The sequence below is a fragment of the Pistacia vera genome, unplaced genomic scaffold (genome assembly GCF_008641045.1).
Source record: "Pistacia vera cultivar Batoury unplaced genomic scaffold, PisVer_v2 Contig117, whole genome shotgun sequence".
Classification (NCBI taxonomy): domain Eukaryota; kingdom Viridiplantae; phylum Streptophyta; class Magnoliopsida; order Sapindales; family Anacardiaceae; genus Pistacia; species Pistacia vera.
The window spans coordinates 2,848,512-2,864,608 of record NW_022195215.1 but is presented as its reverse complement, the minus strand read 5'-3'; the positions used below and the strand labels follow the sequence as shown (position 1 = coordinate 2,864,608).

The following is a 16,097-nucleotide window of genomic DNA, read 5'->3' as shown; positions in this document are numbered from 1 at the left end:
TTTGGAATGTTAACAAAAAAAAAAAAAATTAATTTAATTATTGATATTTAAAAAGAAATTAACAATTAACTAAAAACAATTACATTTATAAATGGTTAATTATTCATTTGAAAAGTTAATTAAACATTTAAACTTAAATAAAATAAAACAAAAAAAAAAGTCAAAAAGCGGGTTAACCCGACCCAACCTGTGCCTACCCCGGTGAGTTAGGGTTGGCGGTCCGGGTTGGGCCAGCCAATTCTCTAATGTTGGCGGGCCTAACCCGGCCCGCCAATGTCGCCGGGCGAGTCAAGACCAACCCGCCATTTGCAGCAACCCACCACGGGCCAGGCCGGGCTGGTTGCTTTTCCACCACTACACCTCTTCAAAACTTTTAAGGAAGTTCCCTTTTCCGTATGCAGTAAGAACTAAAGGATCTGTGTCTATTTTAACAGATTCATCAAGGAGGCCTGTCCCTCATCAAAGCCAAACCTTCTTGCATCAAATAGAATCCCAAAGGTAACTACATCTGGTTTCACACCAAGTTTTGGTAGTTTAGAGAATAAGAGTTTCAAGTGCATGAAATCTTTCATTTTTAAATGAGTAAACAAGATAATATTTGCAATCGATACATTCCATGGAATCTTAGCATCTTCCATCTCCTGAACAACAAGCTCCATGCCTCTTCGACTCAAAAGACAAGCATGAGAAAGGATGTGCAAACACCAGACAAGGTCAGTCCTACCCGTTCTTGAAGCAAGATCATCCCCCAAATCATCTAATCTCGAAAACATATGGTTTTTGATATAAACCTTAGCCAGTTTCCTAATCAAATCCTCCTTTAGAAAAGCATTTGATTTCAGTAAACTTTTACAAACCTTCTCCATATCTTTCAAGGTCTCAAAGTTAATATAAGCTTCAAGCATTGCAACCAAAGTAGATGAATCTAAATGCAGTCCTTTTGAACGCAGACTTTTATATGCCCCTTCCATTCTTTTGAGCAGACCACCTCACGCAAACTCTCGAATAAGCAAATTATAAGTAACCTGATCAGGTGAACACCCATCTAATTTCATCTCCTTCAAACACATATCAATCTTACTATACATTTTATATTTTCCATAAGATTGGAATTGGATAAGACCATCATAGGTATTAGTTTTAGATTTCAAACCAATTCCCTTCATCTCGTAAAGGAAAAACAAAGCATCTTCGAACTTGCTGCTTCTGGAATAACCATGAATTATTGAATTGTAAATCTTTAAAGAAGGTTTAATACCATTATGCTTCATTTCTTCAAAAGCACATACAGCTTCTTCCATCAAACTCTCTTCACATAACAACCGAATAATCTTTTCATAGTTCGATTCATTAATGCGTGACTTCTCCACATTCTTCCACATATCAAACACCTATCGAGAAATCTTCAACTTTCAAATTTCAATTTTTTTTCCCTAAAGTTAAAGACAAGTTTTAAATTGAATTGAAGAGAAAGTACCTGGGGAATTAAAGTGGAACTAGAGGAAGTTTGAAGGAAGCGGATGACAACCCAGAAGTGAGGTTTGGTCCAATCTCCGTCATGTTGAAGGATTTTCAAGGGGCCAGAACGTTTATTATTGAGCCTCTGAATCAAGGCTTTGAGTGCTTGGTGTTGATGGTAGGTCTCAACGAGAAGAGTTGTGTGTTTGGTTGAATTATGGAGAGAATAAGTTATGGGTTTTGTGGTTAGGGCTTTGGAGAAAAAGTTGTACATAAAAGGGATATTACGGTTAAGGAGTTGCAGGGACATTACATTCTGCATTGTTCTTCAATTGCAAGAGCTACTGAAGCCAACATTTGCTTATTCACATGTAACTTCTAACCCTTTCAACGTTTTCATTTAACTTTTTCTGTTTCATATATGGTTATACCGACTAGTTTTAGAAATATTTGTTAGTTGTTTAATTTTAATGATTTAAAAATATATATATATTTAAAGTATTTATTGTTTAACTAAATGTAATTTACACATGATAAATATTTTTAAGAAATTTACAATAACAACTACTTTTAGCTATTTTTAGTACTAGATGACACGTTTGCGTGTTGCGTGGGTTTATTTATTATATTGTTTTTATTTTATTATCGAATTTTTATATTTTAAGAAATTGTAAACGATTATTGTTTCAAAAAAAATATATTAAATATTTATTATAATAGAACATTTTGTTATTGTTCTTTTTTTATTAATATGTTATTGATAACAGAAGGAAAAAGGAAAAACTATATACATAACGTTTTTCTAATTATTTTGTTGTCTTATCTGTAGTTCAACCTCTTTAGCAGTAACTAAAAACTCACGTCGAGTTAAATTAGAGATAATATCTATGGTTGAACTCATTATCTCTAACAGACCATGGATAATATCTTTCAATTTGAGAATTTCTTTGATCTCATTTTGTGGTTGGAATGATGTTGCTTCATCTATAAATCATTCACACACATATTAGAATAGATATATGACATTAAATATAAGATATATGGTTCAATGTTTATTACCGTGTGTGTTGTTGTTCTTGATGCTTCTGCCATTGTGAATAGAAGTTTTTAAAGTAGAACAAAATTAGTATTGTGTGATATTTCAAATTGTATTTTGTTATGTTTATATAGGAACAACAAAATGCGAAAAGGCAGAATAGCAAGAGACTGTTCATTCTCTGTACACTGTATTTGGAATCGTGTTTTGTTGGTTTTTTGGTTTCTGGGTTGACAATGGTTCGTCTTCTGTCTGGTATTTGTTAATGATATGTTAGTGATATGATATAATTAAAGCAATTGTTCGTATTTTGTTCAATGTAATTGGAATATTTAATATTTCAACTTTTGGATTATTAGTAATATAGTTTCACCGAAGTCAACAATACATTTTATCAATCGGATTATATTTATGTTTATCTATGCAGGAAAATATGTAATATATGTGTTGAAAATATGCGAATCATCATGACTTAATCAAATTAAGATAGGCATGTGAAAGATATTAACAATCAATATTGTTTGTCCAGTTGTTATTTTTTCAATTGTAGTTATCAATCTATTTGCAATTTATTAACTAATAACTGGATTTAATATGAATGTGGTATGATTAAAATAATTTTAAATCTATTTGATAATTTATATTATTGCATATAATTTTTTTTTTGATACAATTACAATAGAAATATAATCTGTGTATTCCTATGTATAGCGTATGTTGTGAAATCGTTTCACTAAACAGATAACTCGGTTCTACAAATAACATGGCAGTTGTAAATAATAGTAACAATCATTCGAATATAGGTCACAGAAACTCAAATCTTCAACCTCCAATTCTTCCTATATGGGAGAAAATATTCTGTGGGAAGTCGCTCAATACCATGCAAGAAGATTATAGAAGCCAAAATAAATAAGAGCAGTTTTGAGAAAGTAATTGAATGGAATGATTCAGCTTGTCAAGAGGCTTTTAAAACGGCCAACCTTTGATATTGGTTAAAGATGTGTTAGGAAAAACACAGATGAACATGTAATTGATAGAAACAGTATAAAATGCAAACAAACATTATTGGGCAATTGTTCGTAATAATATAACACACATTGTGTTGGTAATGTGTGACTCTATACAATAACATATGTGCTGGGAAAAACATGTATAAACAATATTTCACTCATATCACTTGGCCTTGTTATTTGTCCCAGGTACAACGTATTCATCTTCTTTATTGCAAGTCCTAATACCTTCACTGAGGAGCATTTGCTGTTGGAGTCATGGATTTGAAAGTCTCTCGGCAATTCCTCATCCTTTGAAAAGAATGGGTGTATACCAATTTGAGAAGAGTTGTATACCATTGTATCATATATTTTTAGCAAAGCAACTGCAAAAATAATAGTGCTGCTATTTTTGTCTAGCATAGTATAGCTGTGTAAATATCATGTTTGATAAATACTAAATGTGTTCCAGTAGTAATAAAGCATGTTCATTTTGCGTTTGCCAAGATTTGTAAAATTGAAAATCTTCGTTGTAATTGCCGGTAGCTTGTGTCTTTGTTTGAAGATGTTTCTTTTACGCAGCACTTATTTTGCGTGGATTGTATATATAGAAATTTACATATGCAATTGGATAAATAAGATAGATATGAATTGTGTATAGCAATATATAATAATTGATATTGTAGATGCTATAATACTTACGTCAAGCGATTGATTGTAGATTTTTATTGCTAGTTTTAGTTGCTCTCACATGATTTGGTGCAATATTTTCTGGGTAGGTGTAAGAAACTTGTTTTAGTACTGCTGAATTTTGGTAATCATGACAATTCCCGCCCCCCCCCCCCCCCCCCCCCCCCCCCCCCCCCTTTTTTTTTTTTTTTGTTGTTGAAATGTTGCAATTCTTGTCAAACACTGTTATATACTTTTTCAGAAGATATTGAATAGTCGTTATATTATTGTCAATTAATAATGTTGTTCACAAAGTGTTCTAATTTAGGGGAATTGAAAGGTTTGTTGACTTTGGGATGAATTTGTATTCTCCATTTGTTTGTCTTTAAACTACACTAAGTTTATCATTTATATTTGTTTACTTAGTATTTGGAATACAAATGCAATGTATCTGAATATTCTTATTAATATAATAATTGTTGTATTATGTGTATTTGTTTTCATTGAACATATATTGATGCAATAAAACCGTGATTAAAATTAACAAAAATAGATGTAACTAATCTTGTATATTAAATGCATGATAATTTATAATATTCCGGAAAAATATATTGTAATATTATAAAATACACTAATGATTTATATATTCAGGAAATATTAGAAAATATTAAATGAATTTCTAAAAAAAAATATTATTTGGTGGATACATTATCAATGATTTTGTGATGCACTATCGTTTTTGTATATATTTTTTGATTAGCGAAACGTATGGTTTGATAATCGTTTATATATAACTTGGATTTATGTCAACATGTATCAGTTGTTAATTTGCTTATCACTTGTTTTCTTGCCGTTGACAATTACAATTGCATATCTGTAAGTCTTTAGTTTTTGTTTAAGTATTTGTTCTCAATTGAAATTTGTTGTTTTTTATCTTATCTGAAAATATTAGATATTTCTTCATATTGTTAATTTTTGGTGTTATTTTATTTTATTTTTTTACGGTTTGCAGATATGAGGTGGCCTTTTCATGCCTTAATGTGTTTATGTACATGAATAGCCTGTCCAATGCAAAAACAAAAAGCATAAGAGTTAGAGGTAACACCCATACGGGGGATAGTCCAAACAAAAATTTCCAATAATAACTACTTCACAAACCTACAATGGAAATACGCACAGATGATCTTATTATTAGAAGTACAGGTTGTATATTATTTCCACCATATAATTTCTAACTCTTCCTACTTGCTATCAACAGCAGAACTACAATATATAATGCATTGACCATTTTAGTAGATGGTAACCTTACCACTTCTGTGCTTGACCTTTATAATTGTTCCCCAGCAACGATTAAGTCTATCTTTGACTTGAAGTGGAAAATCATAAGTCAGCCAATAAGGTGTCTACATAACAATGGAAATATCAGTTCAGTCAAGACATGATGTAGGAAGGTGTCATTTCCTCCTTTGAGACATGATACCAGAATCCAAGAATACAGGTGAAATATTCAAATAAAAAAGCATTATCTAGGCACACCTCGCAAGAAATTCCGTCGAGGTAACACCTGATTCTTCTCTCAATTTCTTATGGCGCATTTCTCAGATCCTCCCCCTCATCAGACAACATGTACAAAATGGCACAATGAATTTGAAGCATTGACAAACCCCTGCCATAGACGGTTATACTCTCTCTTTAAGGTAAAACAAAGTGTACATTCAAATCATCAAAATACTAAGATTGCCTCAATCTAACCCAAAACATCAATACTTCTATCATGCATATGATAGCAACATTTGGTTATATCTCCATTCACAAAAACACAAACCCCGTTAAAGTGGACGGATACAGCTAGCTCATAAGTAAAAATATAAATAAACAATAACAATAAGAAACAAATAAACCCAGAAAAAAATAAACCCTGTAACAGGAACTATCGTTACAGAAGTTACAAAACTGGACCTGCACATCAGAGAAAAAAGAATATTAAAAAACTTTGGAAATGAATCGAAAAGCTTGGTTTTATATGTATGACAAAATGAAGGGATGATATCGAACCTAAGACTGTCACCTCTCTAGCGCGTTAACATTTTGATCCAACCAAGAGTTAGATAAATAATGATGTGCAATTATCAATATTTTCATCATCAATTAAAGCTTACTTATCAAACTAATAAACTAATCATACACATAATTCAGATCAAAACCCCATAAATCTAACAAAGCTTCTACAAATTACAAAAACAATCAATAATAAAATCACAAAAATTGAAATATTACCTCATTGTTTCCGTGCATCTACTTATGAAAACAATTATATTCAATACCTACAATCACAAAAAAACACAAACCTATAAACAAATACCAGTCAAAATCACAAAAACACAACTGGGTTCCTTAATTTAACATGAATCAAAGACGGATCTGAAACCTCCTTGGATTTGAACTTTTAAGACCTCAGGTTAATGGATAATTACATTCACCTATCCTGAGATTTTGTAAAATTGAAAACGATGATAAGAAGAAAAGATCGTTTCAATTTACAGTCTCCTCCCATGCTTTTTATCCTCTGTGTAATTTAAAATCACAGTTACATGTTATTCTTTCAATTAAATTTAGATAACTCTTCAGGGTTCTAGCTGAAAGAAAAAAATTATTCAAATTGATAAGTTGGAACGGAGACAAAGAGTACCTAACATCAAGATAGCCGTAGCCAAAGTCAAGCAGACCTTAGCTGCACGACAATCACAGTCCCAACTTCTTCAACTCCAGTGCTACAAATTATAAGGTAGAAAAAACAGCCCATGAAGAGCAAGGAACGCAGCCCAAAGACACCCATATGATTAAGAAATTTGAAATCCACAAAAATAAGTAACAATCAAATATCATGTATAAATGCTAAATGTACAGAGACAAAAAAAATTAAAATCAAGATTTGATAATGACCGGTCACATGCGATAAGGAAAAGCAAGATTCGTGCACTAATACCTCCGGATTTTGTGGCGGGTCTATTCCATTAGAGAGCGACGACCGCGAAACTGACTTAGAGTTGGCAAACCTGTGAGAATTTATCTGATCAGAGACCGATGTGGCGTCTCCATTGCGATGGATCTCATCAATGAATAAGATATCTGCCCATTTGAAGAAGAAGTAACCTCTTCAACACAGCTTTCAACCTTTCCTCAAAATCTCCACGAAACTTGGCACAGCAACCAATGAGCCCATATCCAAGGAGATCAACGCATTTGGACACTGGAGCATTAACCCAAAAGAAGCGAAGAAAATAAAAATGCAGTTAAGAAAGATGAAGGCAAACCTGGCAGCACTGAGAACTGGTTCTGTATCAAGATTTCACGTTAACAGCTGAAGGGTTTGACGGTTTGTATGAGCGAGAATGTGAAGAATCACTAATTAATAGACCTGGCAAAACACTATCGCACCCGCGGGAAGACGGATACCCGCACCCAAAGGGCGGGTACGGATAAACCATTATTAATCGTATAAAACTGATCCGTACGGTCGTCCGTGGAAATAACGGACGGACGGTGAACCCGGGACACCCGCATTTCACTTTTAAAAAAATTCAAAAACCCAAAAACATTCTCTCATGCTGCCACTGCTCAACCATCACCCATCAATCCATCATTACTCATTAAACTCCACGCCACCTTCTTTTCTTCTCTTCTTCACCAATGCCTCTGTGTGTTCTGTCATCTCACTAAACTCCACCAGTCCACCTCTCTTTTCTCTCTCTTTCTTCACAATCCTCCTTCTTTCTTACAGCTCCTAGCCCAGCACAATTTTTCAGCCATCTCTGATCTTGACTCTGTCACGCAGACATGCAGCCATCTTCCAGTCGGCAGTCGCCCATTTCGCCATTTCTCCTTCACGCAGCCATCCTGCACGCCGACGCCCAGCCATTTCTCTCAATCAAAATTTCGAGTTCTCTTGCTGCGTGTTCTGATCTCTCTCACGCAAGCACCCACCAAAACCAGAAGCCTCACGCCCAATCTAAAACCTGCAAAACCCAATATTTGACACCAAACCAAAATTTACGGCAGTGAGTTCTAGGGTTTTGTTTTTTTTGTTTCGGTTAGTTCAATTTTGTTTATTGATATGTGGGAGACCATTCAGAATTGGATGAGTTTTACTATTATGAGATTATCGCTTGTGGGATGCTTTTATTATTTGTTGATTTGAAGTTTTTTCTTATCGGTTATGTATATCTATTGCCCATTTAGGAACAATTTATTAAATTTTTGTATATTTTAGTTGGTTTGTTGAATTAATGTTTTATGCTGCTGAATTTGATAACTGAGAAAAAACAAAAATCATTTTATGCGGGTGACCCGCTGGTTGACTTTTGCCCGTACCGGCGGGTGCGGGTCATGCATATGGCTACCCATACAAAAAAAATTACCCATGGACCTGTGCCCGTTTCATCCGTAACCCGTTGCTACCCGGATTGTACTCGCTCAACCCGCCCGTTTGCCAGGTATACTTATTAATGAGAATGTGAAGAGATTTCACGTTAACAGTTGAAAGGTTTGACGGTTTGTATTAGTGAGAATGTAAAGAGATTTCATCCACCGCCAATCACATGCTTGTAACAACTTCTTTCTGTTATCATATTCATAAAATATATCAGTAAAAAGACAAGTATATTTATCAAAAAAGTTGGGTCCAAAAATTTTCTTTACTTAATAAATACATTCTTTACATAGTACAACATCATTTGTACAAAAAGACTCAAAAAAACATTAGACAGTGCAGCCAAGTCTCCCCGTTTGTCGACGTCCATCCGACCAGGTCCTCACCTATGTCCTATACAACAAAGAAAACAACGGAGTGAGCACAAAGATGCTCAGTAAGTAATCTTCTACTCTATAATCCTTGTGCATTACTCATCAATTCTTTTTGTACTCTTGTTACTTTCTCTAGTTCTAGTTCTCGTTATTCTTTTCTTTCTTTCTATTCTCATCACCCATGGAGAATATCATAACCATCCACGGACGAGACATTAAAGCATAACAATGCATTTTTTTTTCTATTCTTTTCTTATTCTTATTCTTTGCCGGTCTTGGTCGATGCATGGATTCGGAACCCTTGACCATGTGAGTGTACTCTCTCTCGTGTATGGCTCTCATCCACATGTATTCTCACGGCTATACAAATTCTTTTTTTCATTCTCGTTCCGCTCTCTTGTGGCGGAGACCGCTCTCTCTCATGGCGGTTTACATGCGGGTAACTCTACACTCACGGGTTCCCCATCGTACAACCTATTTTCTTTTCTTTTCTGTAGCACTTAATATTCATTTTATTCTCTAGTGCTAATTCTTTCTTTCTCTTTATTCTAAGAGAATTGGTTCTTTTCTTTATCTCTATTCATAGAGTGTTTCTTTCTCATTTATCATATTTCTTTCTCATTTCTCATATTTCTTTCTCATGTGATTACTCAATTAAACATATGCATATAGATGACTCATGCCTAAAATCTTTCTTATATGCATTCATGAATTGCAAATATGCTATGTTGCATAAAGTAAGGTTCTCTACTTCTACTCATGCTTCTTTTAGGCATTTCATCAAACAATATGTGTGCATACATAAACTCTATTCTAACTTTAATTATACTTCTTTCTTAACTATCCAAAATTGGAGTTCAACTCCTTTAAATCATCACACATCCTGCAAAGAAAACACACTTCAAATATTCCTCTCAAATTCTTTTAATTCTCTTCATACTTCTACCAAAATTTATCAACACAATCCACCCTACTCATGGTGGAAATTCCTTCATAAAACAACATTGAACTCATTCATGAATTCATCAACTCATTTCAAACATAAAAATTCAAGCATTAATCATATATAAAATCTCTACACATCATTCAATCATGCAAATCACAACTTAGGTGGATTTACTTACCTTAGGCTCAAGTAGAATCCACTTAAGCTCTTTACTCTTGATGGCTTGATACTTTCTCTTAAACCTTTAAGTGCTTAGGACCAACTTGTATCAATTTCTAGTCAAAAACTCTTCAAAGATCCTTGGAAAATTGAATGAAAATTTGAGAGAATTGAAGGATGAAAGAGGCGGTGGAGAAGAATGAATGAAAGGGTTTCTAAAGCTAAACCCTTAATATCTCATATTTTCTCCACTCTTTCCGAATATACCTTTGCTCCTTTTTTGAAATTCCACCTATGACCTTTCATTCTTTGCAAAAACATCCCCATTAAAACTATTCTCCATGCAATTTCCTTACATTTCACTCCCCACTTTTCCTGCTAATTAGGGGTAGAATGGTCATTGAGTCCCAAAAGGAAGAATTCTCTAAAACTCAAGGGAAAATTTCAGCCGAGTCTTCGCCGCGGCGAAGCTATTTCTTCGCCCCAGCGAAAACTCACAATAGCTACACGGGGGTTGTAGCACTTCATCGTCGTGGCGAAGCTTCTTCTTCACCCCGGCGAAGACTGTAACATCAAGATTTTCCAAGTCTTACAAATTTTCAGGGCAACCACTCAACCAAACCAAAACACCCTTTCAACCAAGGGTCAACCAAAAAATATTAACAACATACTGACTCAAATAAGGATAAGTCAATAAACATTCAAGCCATTCATCAAATCTTAACTACGTACCTCAAGTGGGGCGTTACAATACTGCCATATATTCATTAGTAATTTATCAAATTAAAAAAGGAATGTGAAAGATCTCAAATTAAAAGAGGAATGTAAAAGTTTGTATTGAATATATTAATTGAATGCATGTGAATAATTCCTATTATAGCAAGCCCTATAAACAGTAAACACGTGGACGAATTAACGATATCCTACATGACGATCATATATCAATCCTACATGGCGTCAGAAGAAGTAGTCTGCTTAAGCATTATATAGATATATAGATTCCTTATTTTACTTGATTATTATGTTAATATTATAATTTATCAATCGTTAGACCCCATATGTTAGGTGATTTGGCAATAACAACACCACCTCATAGAGAAATTTACTTAATTAATCGCTTTTTATAACCAACTACATGCACTTGCAGTCAGTGATTAGGAACTCGGCTCGGCCCCGTCGGTTGAATCGGTTCAACCGTGACTTGGAGCCTTTACCAAGTCAGGTTACAAATTTTCCAATTCATTCAAAACCTTGGAAATTTGTACATCAATTCGTGAAAAGTTGAAGGCTAGAATGTTAGGGTTTTTGAAGAGGAATGGCCGGTGCGTAGAATGGTGGCAACGACATCGATTTTCAGTGAGTGAATAGATCGAAGATCGCAAAACAATGTCGTTGGTGATTGGGGAGGTGAACGGGGGAGGGGTGAGATGGGTTTTGGTCAGGATGCTGAGGGGAGTGTTTTCGTGGTGATAGGGGAGTGTTGTCGTTGTCGAAAAATGCCCTATTTGTCGATGCCGACGGTGGTGTTTGAGGTGTTTTTGCAAGATTTCAAACATATATAGACTTAAAAATTTTTTAGGGATATTTTTGTTAGATTTCAAACATTTGACACTAGTTTGACCCACTGGTCAAACCGGTTAAACTGCTTGATCTGGGACTCGGTGGCTTGGTTGGGTCACTGCACGAGTCGGGTTTCTAATCATTGCTTGCAATTACTATCTTGTTTAGCAGTGGTAACAAGCTTGCTTTTAACAACTAGTGTTAACTTCCTTTTCCAAGTTCTAGTTTTCTCTATCCTAATATAAAGTTTATTCATCACTTATAAACTAATGAAATTGAGGAGTTTGGTAATTGTTAAAGTTCTCATAGTATCTAGTGCAACATTCTAGGACCAACTCAGATTGTTGGTGATATGGTCACTTTTGTATTTTCAATCGAAAACATATGCCTACTCTAGTGTTTAGTAGATACTTTTCATCAAGTATTTGTATGCATCCATGTTGTTGTCCTTATACGACCTATCGTAGCCTTATAATTGTACTTGTTCGTGGTTCTAGCATCACCGCATAACAAGTTTTCGAATTCAAGTGCGTGATACGTAACACAGTACCTAATATTGGCATGAGGATGTTGAATTGCTAATTCATTTAGGACACCATTTTTTGTATTTAACATAAATATCAATGACCTTGTTTCAACACCACCATGATTCCTCATTCTCTCCTTCACATATACAAACAACCAATGTAAATAGTTCATTATCAGCATCAATAGAGATAGTTGATAGGGTACATTTACTATATGAGCCTTTCAAGTGTGCCTCTTCTAGCCCAAAGAACGGTCTGCAACCATTTAGAAAAACCATCTTTTTGGACTGACAAACACTCTTTGGAACTTTGTACCAATAGGTTTAACCTTAATGTATTCCTTAAAGTTCCTAAGTTGCAAGACACTAGCATCACTATAGTGTTTGTGATAACTGATAACTAACACCATGTCATGTCCTAGTAATGATGTTGTCTTGTTTTCAGCTCTGTAAACCATATTAGTATAACAATCTCTTCCTGTTTTTTTTTTTTTTCTTAATAGCCTATTCTAAAATTGACACATCAACCTTAGGATTATCCTCTACCATTTATAATAAATTCCTAGCTATCTAATGAGCTTGATCTGAACCGTGGACAAATCTGGGACACATGTGAGGGGTATTAAAAGATATTATCTGATATGTAATCATCCATGACATGAAGAAGAGGCATGACTCATGATGGGGCTACACAAAAGAAAGCGACTTTGGCCTTTGAATTGCAAAGCCATACAGTAATCCTTGAAGACATTAGCAGTTTCAAACACCTAGCCAACCTCTAAAGCAATCAAACTATCCCCTAAAGGCTGTTAATACACATGACCAGCAATATATTGACCACTCTATCAAAAAATGTCTCATCATCTGAGTCACTCTTTGTGCAAATATAGTGATGAAAGTATCCATTATCATCGCTCTAGTCTCTCTATAATCATTTACTAATTGGGAACCTATAAAAGACTTTTTTCCACCCAAATAATGATTTAATGACACTTTTCCACCTACACACTTTTAAAATACCACTTTATACCTAAATTTATATTCCATTTCCGATTTCGGCATTGTTGCGACCCCACACCATCACCATTATCTTCGCCGATCATCACTCACCAAAACCCTTCAAACTCTACTCCCTTGGACCTTGCCAATCCATGGCAATTGAGTGATTAGGGTTTGCACAATCACCCCTCCCAAGTCAAATTATGATTAATCCCAACCACCAAAAGACTCATTGACCTCCCCTCTTCAAAATCCCCAATACCCTGGACTGAGTTTGTTCTTTATGCACCACCGGAATATAAATTTGGGTAGTGAAGTGGTATTTTAAAAGTCTGTGGGTGAGAAAGTGACATTAAACTTTTATTTGGGTGGGAAAAAGTCGTTAACTCGGTTCCCAACTGATTTCCATTTCTAGAAGGACTTATATAGGTAATTTGAAGATACACGATTGTGATTGTGGGGAGTGGCAATTGCAAAGATTATTTTTGAAAGCATAGTATAGAATTATTTTTTCTTACAGTATAAACACACTTTTGTAAATTGGATAGGTATTGGAAAAAGTTACAAAATATTTGTTTTTTATCTGCAACAAAATTTATGTCCATGTTGGTATTATATTTGGTATACAATATCAAGTACACAATAAATAACTTTAAGGTTATGTCATTTTACATTGTGCTATTGTTCACAATTTGAAATTTAGGTATGTTAGCTTTTAAGAATTTGTAAGCTTTATGCTTTGGATTCAAATTTGCAAACTTTTTTGCTTAGGAGTTGTAAGCTTTAAACTTCGATATGCTCATTTGTCAAATATAAGTGATTGGATGGATCACTTTGGCTATAATTGTATTATTTTACTGGATTTTATCTTTAATAAATTTTGAGTTTGAAGTGGTGATTACAAAATCACTTAAAGGAGTTGTGATTATACGGTGAATGGAATCAAGAGTGATTATATGTGTGTATGATATTTGAGAGTTGTGTGAGCATGAATGAGTGCAATGTGCAGGAAAGATGAAAATGTCACTTTGAGGGTTTTTTAGATTTAGACCAAAATGTCACTTTTCAAACCTAGGGGGTTAAATTGATATTTTCTATGTTTCATATCTTTATAGTTTAACCCAAGCTGATCAACTGCATTGTGCATCCCATTTCTAGGTTCTATTTAGGGGCTAAAATAACATATTCTAAAGTTTTCAGGTAAAGTATATCTGCCATAGTTTGAAAATTCACCTCATCTGTTTGACCGGATTGTCTTCCAGATTTGAATGAGAGCAGCCCTATTTTTCCTAGTTGGCTCGGTTTATCAGATGTGGCTTAGTCGTTCTAACGGCTAGTGCCATGTCGGCGTCGCCTTAAATCCAGTCGATCGGATTCAAAGCGGTCAACTAGTTTTTGTGTTTTTTAAACTCTTATTTTGGGCATAACGACTATATTTTGCACTGCCCCCCGTTCGCTAGCCATGACTCACATATTAGGTTGATTTTTCTGGCCAAATTTAGATTGATTCTAGTGTCCAAATTCAATTCGACACCATCCCTTGAATCACCGACCTCCACTCTACAAAAACCCTCTAACCTCGACACTTGATAGCCTCTCGTTCGCTAGTGATTAGGTTAGGGATTTTGTGAATAGTTTAAAATGGTAACCCGGACCGGATAGGGCACCGATCACTAGTCCGGTTTGGTCCAGTTTTCAAAACAGTGGCTAAAACAATAAACCTTGGGAGTCAACGTCTTTTTAAGTAATAACATGTTTTGTTCCCTTTGTCTCTTTGAATCTTGCTTTTTTGAAGAATTGGGTTAGTTTTACCCTCATGAAAAGGGAACAATATAATCTCAAAATTACAACATACTCTATATATTAGTAAACCAATTAGCTTGCTTGAAAAATCTGGAAAGGGGTTGGGCTTCTCTTTTCTTGAAGAAAATATACAAACTTCAATCAAAATTGGGAAGTGCATACAGTAGGTTGACAAACACCGAAGTTATTTAACATACATCAATTATATGAAAAGAACCCAAACATTTTGCAGTAATCCCAACAACACTAAGATGCAAAATCGTAGCTTATTTAGTTAACTTTTGGTAATCTACAAAATTCGTGGAAGTGGTGAGAAAATTAGTAAAAAATGAGCTAGCCATTGTGTAAACTTCACTAGGAATGGATAGTTAATGTATTAATCTCCTGATGACTAATTAAATAACAAAAGAATTCTTGAGATTTTAAAAACTTCACTCACTAGTGATCAAGAGTTAATACATTAATTTGTCATTATGTTTTAGCTATTAAAATAAATAACAAAACAATAATTCACTAAATATATATTCACTCTTTCAATAGCTTATTAATGATTTATTAATGGTAGATATTTTGTTATATCAAAAACTAAGTTTTTAGTTAAAACCAAGGTTCTGAAACCCAACTTGGGCTGTCACTCGGCCAAGGGACTAGGTTTTGATTTGCCTGGTCCGACCGGTTAAACAGGTGGTCTGTGGTGATCCAGAAAGTTTGAAATCTTACAAACACACCCCTGAAGAATATGCAACAGTTCCTACATGTTTGAAATCTAGCAAATACACCCCTACGATCGGACCCTAAATTGATTTTTTCGACCAAATTTCGATGGCCAAAATTCAATTCGACACTACCACCTGAAGCATTGTCCTCCACTTTACAAAACCCCTTTAACTCCTAAATTTGGTAGCCTCTATTCGCCCGCCATGACTTGCAAACATTGTCGTGATTGGGTTGATTTTTCTGGCAAAATTTCGGGTGATTTTGACGTTCAAAATTCAATTTGACACCACCACCTGAACCACTAGCCTCCACTCTACCCGAGCACTTGGTAGTCCCCCGTTTGCCAGCCATGACTCGCGTATTGGGTTGATTTTTCTAGCCAAATTTCGATTGATTCTAGCGTCCAAAATTCAATTCGATACCATCCCTTGA

The 16,097-nt window shown here is 34.7% G+C and overlaps 1 pseudogene; it reads right to left on the bottom strand.

The window, feature by feature from the left end:
* Positions 1–354: 354 nt before the first annotated feature.
* LOC116106857 lies at positions 355–1,780 on the bottom strand (annotated as a pseudogene).
* Positions 1,781–16,097: the final 14,317 nt, after the last annotated feature.